Source organism: Chrysochloris asiatica, unplaced genomic scaffold (genome assembly GCF_000296735.1).
Source record: "Chrysochloris asiatica unplaced genomic scaffold, ChrAsi1.0 scaffold00191, whole genome shotgun sequence".
Classification (NCBI taxonomy): Eukaryota; Metazoa; Chordata; class Mammalia; order Afrosoricida; family Chrysochloridae; genus Chrysochloris; species Chrysochloris asiatica.
The window spans coordinates 3,016,346-3,022,502 of NW_006408709.1; the positions used below are offsets into that span (position 1 = coordinate 3,016,346).

A 6,157-nucleotide genomic window follows, 5' to 3' on the forward strand; every position below is an offset into this window, starting at 1 on the left:
TTCCAATCACCAGTAATGATCAATATATCTTGATTGCATGTTTGATCAATTTCAGATTGAAGAAGTTGGTAGAATTTTTCGATTTCATCCTCACTGGCTTTAGTACATAAATTTGAATAACAGTGATATTAACTGGTCATCCCTGTAAGAGCATGAATATTATCCTATCACAGACAGCATTGTACCTCATGACTGATCTTGATATGTTATTATTAATGATTCCTCTTCAATTTGTCTTTCCTGGTATAGTAAACCATGTGATTATCAGATTTAAAATGGCCAATACCAATCTGTTTCTGCTCACTAATGCCTAAAATATCAACGTTTATGCATTCCATTTCGTTTTTAACAATTTCCTGTTTTCTTACATTCATACTTTGTATACGCCATGTCCCAATTATTAATCGATGTTTACAGCTGTTTCTCTTCATTCTTAGTGTTGCCCCATTAGCAAATAAAGGTCCCAAAGGCTTTACTTCATTCATGTCATCCCCAGTTGTATTTTGAGTGCTTTCCAAACTGAGGGGCTCATTTTCTGGCGCTATATCTGACAATATTCCAGTGCTTTTCATCATGTTTCAGTATTCAGTATCCTGATACTTACAGTGTTTGACTGCTATTCATAAGATTTTTAGTGACAAAATATTTGGAAGTAGTCTGTCTCTCCTTCTTCTTAGTCTGTCTTCATCTGGAAGCTCAGCTGAAACCTGTTCACTGTGGGTTACCCTGCTAATATTTAAAATATCCATGGCATAGCTTCCATAATCACAGCAACACACAAACCTCCAGCAAGGCACACTGACAGACAAGTGATGGTTAGCTTACATGATAAATATTAATTTTATTAAATCACTTTCAGAAACATTTCACCAACTGACTAACTCAGTACAACTTAATCCCCATATTTCAGTCTCTTAACAACATAGAAGTATATTTCTCAACTCATATAATAGACTAATTCTAGTGTTTCCCATTCCATCTTGGTCAGTTTCCTCCATATGGAAATCCAAGGAACCAAGGTATCTTCTATTTTATGATCTTAGTATTCCTTGGCAAATAGGAAGAACGCACAACTACTCTGTAAATACTTTGACCAATAAATGATATACAGGCATGCATCAGTTAACATCCATTCAGACAACGTCCAACTGCATCACATTTGTGGTCCCAATTTTTTAAAGAGAAAATAGCTCTTCTTTTGTTTACAATTCTCTCCTGATTGTGTGGAACTGTAGAGTAAGCACTGGACTTTCAATGTCCATTCAAGCCCACCGGATGCTCCTTGAAAACACTACACAGAGTCACTATAAGTCAGAATTGACCTGATGGCTCTTAACAAAACCAACAATGGTTTTAAAGACCCCTAACCCAGACTCTTGAAGCACTGTACCAGAGGTGGGTAGATGAGGACATGGCTCTGAGCTTGGGCTTTAAGGCTTTGCTGGCAGGCAGGTATGTGGCAGCCATGTTTGCAGGGCCAGCGCTACTCCTGCTGCCTGTTGTTGTTAAGTACCGTGGAGTCGGTTGCGACTCATAGTGACCCTGCACAGGGTTTCCGAGGCGGCAGATCTTTATGGGAGCAGAAAACCTCATCTTTCTCCTGTGGAACAGCTGGTAGTTTCGAACTGCCGACCTTGAGGTTAGCAGCCCGATGCGAAACAACTACGCTACTCCTGCTGCTTAGGCAGATAGAAAAACATCTTAGTCTGAGTATGTGGTGCTCTCCTCACTTGCTTCAACTTGTTCCATCACTGCTGACACTCTCACAGCAGCCTCTGCTTCTGACACCCATTCCTCTGACTTCTGCCATCGTTCCCGGAAGTAGTCGCTACAGGGGCAACAGTTGCAACAAGGACCACCAGACGCAAACGCCCATAGCTTGTAATACGGTTTTTGCACACCATCCAAATTATATAATATCCTATTTCACAAAACATATTGTGGATGTGAAGCGACACACATCTGTATCTGTATCTGAATGACATATGTCATTCACACTCCACTAGCAGGAACTAACCACACAGTCTATGGAGTTGAAAGAGGGACTGGGAAATGTAGTTCTTAGTTGGGAGGCACTTCCCAGGTTATTGTTAGGTGCCATCTAATCAGTACCAACTCATAGCAACCCTATGGAAAAACACAAACACTGGTGAACATATTATCTTTTCTCTCTCAATAGCAATACTAGTAGCAGTATATTTTAAATATTTCCTTGCATTGTATCAGGCACTGTTTGAAATTTTTATAGTGTCTATAATTTAACAACCTTGTGGGGTAGGACATGTTACCATACCTGTTTTATAGAAGAAAAAACAGACACAAAAGATGCTCTAGAAAACTTTTAACAAAAAGATTTTTTATGTTAGCAATTGAATATTATTTGAGTTCAACAAGAAATAATGAGTTTCACCTACTACAATACCCAAGTGGAAAATACATGTAAATATAGATTTTAAAAATATTTTACTCAAAATTAAAGTAGTATCATAAAGAATATCTCATGCCTCTTCTTTTCCATCTCATTTCTTTATTTTTGTCTTTCAAATTATTTGTTGGCTAATAAGTATATTCAAATAATGCTCTTAGATGATGAATACTAGGAATTCGATTGCTGTATTAAATATTTTTAATATGTAATGAGATAATTACCTAATGGAATTAATAAATTTTATTTTTATGTTAATACTTCTAATTTAGATCCTTTAACCTAAGGATTTTAGTAATTTTTATCACTCTGCTTTAAATTTGAGCAAACTAACAAAGAATTTACCATCTACTTGCTTCTGAGTAGTCTACTTTATGTCATTAAAAAAAGAAACATCTTGGAATTATTGAAAATTTCCCCAAATACTGAAGCTAAATTATTACAGACTAATTAGAGGACACACAATAATACACACATATATTAAAAACATGCAATCATTATTTATTTTTCCATGTCTAGATATAGTCATTTGTCAGTTTACAATGATCTTATCAACCCAATATGTAATCATCAGTGTTTCTAATGTTTATAATTTTATAGTGTGCTGAATAAGGTTTCCATTTGGCTATGAACAAGAGGATGTAATCTATAGCGGCTTAACCTGATAGGCTGTTCATTTTTCTCATATAACAAGATGTCTGAGTGTAGCAATGCCGAACCGTTGAAGCAGCTTCATAATGTCATCAATTCCTTAGGCTCTTGTTTTCCTGCCTTACCATCTTAAGTGTTCACCCTCATGGTTGTAAGATTGATCAGGAAGCAGTGAAAAAAATGTACATGCCGAAAGTGTTTTGTACTAGCAAGTTTTTGGCTCTTTTCTTAGGAAGGAATGTGGTCCCCAGGCAGTAACATGACTAGGAAGATACTGGGGAGGAAGTGGAATGGGTCAGGGTGTGAACCACATCCTCTGATATTGTCAGAGGGGTGGCCCTAAAAGGCCTCCAATCTTCACAGCTGCTGACAGGTCAGCACCACAGAAGGAGTGGCCGACAAGACTATGCTGTCCTTAGGGTTGGTGTCACCCATCCCCTCATGTGGTAACTCTTCAACAGCTACCCACCTTAATCACCCACTGGTCAGTTGGGTATTACTCAAAGCCTGCCATTGGGAGAAGAGGATCCCCACCTTGGACACTGGAAGAGGGGAGAAGTTGCAGGGAGCCCAAGGGCAAGCTCTGAAGAGCTGAGCACACAGCCTAGTACTCAGCCCTGTGTGGAGAAGCGGTGTGGCTGAGAAGTAGTACGAGACTCCATGAGATACTGCATTGAGTGACTAACCCTAGTGAAACCACCGTCCCCAGGGTCTTCTTCCTATATCTCATTGTCTAATCCCCCTTTATCTCATTGCAAGAGTCTGTAGTTGTACACATTATTGCCTCAAATAAAATCAAATTATCTAAGAAAGGAAGAAAGGTTCATGAATAGATATTTATTTCATGTGTTAAAAATTAAATTTAACATTCTTCCTATTTCAAATTTTATTTTTACAGTTAGACACTCATGCACCCAAACATTCCTGAGTAGGAAGATTTCATTCCTCTGACATCTTCCAGATATTTGCAAATATATTACAGAGTTGCAATTTAAATTAGTATTTGACCTGCAGAAATTATTTTATTGCCAGTTTTAAACTTTCCTGACAAGCTAATCTACCTCTGATAACACTTAAATTTCATTAAAAGTTTTGTCCCAATTAAAACTTAACTTTAATTTCTGAATAGGTTGTTACATTATCCTTGAGATGGGTTTTGTTGCTTTGAATAGTATTTTCAATTTTTATCAAAATGTTTTGGTATGTTATATATCTTAGGCTATGTTGTTCAGAGCTTGACGTGTCCTAATTGCTGGCATTCACTCTGTACTCAAATATTCACAATGTAGGAAATAGAAAGCATAGGTATTATCATATAGCAAAATTTTCAGTGCCTTTTTTACCTGATTTAATAGGAAACAGGACAAAAAATTTAATTTCACATTTCATAGATCCATCATAACTATATATATGTTCACAAAGATAAAAGTAAAGCTTTAGGCGAGCAGATTCCTGCTGGTGATTCTGATCCATTTGTACGTTTCAGTTCACGAAGATGACAGAGCAGGTTCCCAAGTCCATGCTGTTTGTATGTCTGGGTAACATTTGTCGATCACCCATTGCAGAAGCAGTTTTCAGAAAACTTATAACTAATCAAAACCTTTTAGATAAGTGGAGGATAGATAGTGCAGCAACATCCACATATGAAATAGTAAACCCTCCTGATTATCGAGGGCAAAGTTGCATGAAGAAGCATGGTATTCCTATGAGTCACATTGCCCGGCACGTTACCCAAGAAGACTTTGCCACATTTGATTATATACTATGTATGAATGAAAGTAATCTAAGAGATTTGAATAGAAAAGGTAATCAAGTTAAAAACTGCAAAGCTAAAATTGAACTACTTAGAAACTATGATCCATAAAAGCAACTTATTATTGAAGATTCTTATTGTGGGAATGACTCTGACTTTGAGACTGTGTACCAGCAGTGTATTAGGTGCTGCAAAGCATTTTTGGAAAAAGCCCACTAAAGCTTCATCCATTCATTGTTAAAGACCACCTGTGATGAACACCTTCATGGTGATGTTCTATATTTTTCAGTCAGTGGATATATTAAAGTATAATGTTCCATAACTTAAGGCTGTAACTATTTCTTAAGTTGACTTAGACTGTAAAAATAATTGTAAATGTTCTTTACCGTAAAAATCATTGTAAATTGAAACCACTTGTGATTGGCTGAGGAATAAATAAAAATCTTTGATTCAGACAGTTTATGAATAGATTAAATATTCTTAAATTAGTTGAACTTCCCACTTTGCCCTCATTACAAACAACGTAGCAGAGCAAAACAATAGAAAATTCTGAGTGTGTTTTGTGGCACAGTTGTTTTCCAGTGTTTGTCACGTACCAATCTCAGGACTGTGGTGACTCTGATACACTTAATTCTGAAGGTAATAAATACTGAAGTAAAACATAAGGCGTAGGCCAACATCTGAGCCCACTGAATCTTTAAAGTAGCCTACTCTACCTCTCCAGGAAGCTACATGGTTAAGTTAATAAAGGACAACAACAAACCTATACTACCTCTCACCTTTTTGCTTCCCGGGCTTTTTCTTAACTATTATTACCCAGCCATAGTGGCTCACAGTCTAGAGTAGACATATTTTAATTAATACATGCTCATAGTGCACACTTCTATGCTACTATAACAGGACAAAATTTATGAAGTTAATCTTTAGCACTTTTGATATTTTATTTTTATTTTATTCCATAAGGAAGTTGGCATATTTGCTTCTATTTGGACCACTTTACCTTTGAAAATTTAAATTGTATCAAAAGACACTATGCTTTTCAATCTTGTCAATTTAACCTCTTTTTTTTTTTTTTTTTTTATGCACATATAACCCAAATGTCAAACATATAGTGACTGGAGCAAGTTGGGGGATGATTTTAAAAGTTGGAAGAAGAGAGTCCTGTTATGTTAAAGTCCTCATATTTTATTTGTAAGTATTCGTTCATCATTGAATTCATTGGAGAATATAGGTAGTTTCTATGTACTTTGAGATAACTGTAATCTCAAATTCATTTGAATAGATAATAAAGATGTTTTCTGAATTAAAAAAAGTAAAGCTTTAATTGT

The 6,157-nt window shown here is 36.2% G+C and overlaps 1 pseudogene; it reads left to right on the plus strand.

The window, feature by feature from the left end:
- Positions 1-4,571: 4,571 nt before the first annotated feature.
- On the plus strand, positions 4,572-5,048 carry LOC102829124 (annotated as a pseudogene).
- Positions 5,049-6,157: the final 1,109 nt, after the last annotated feature.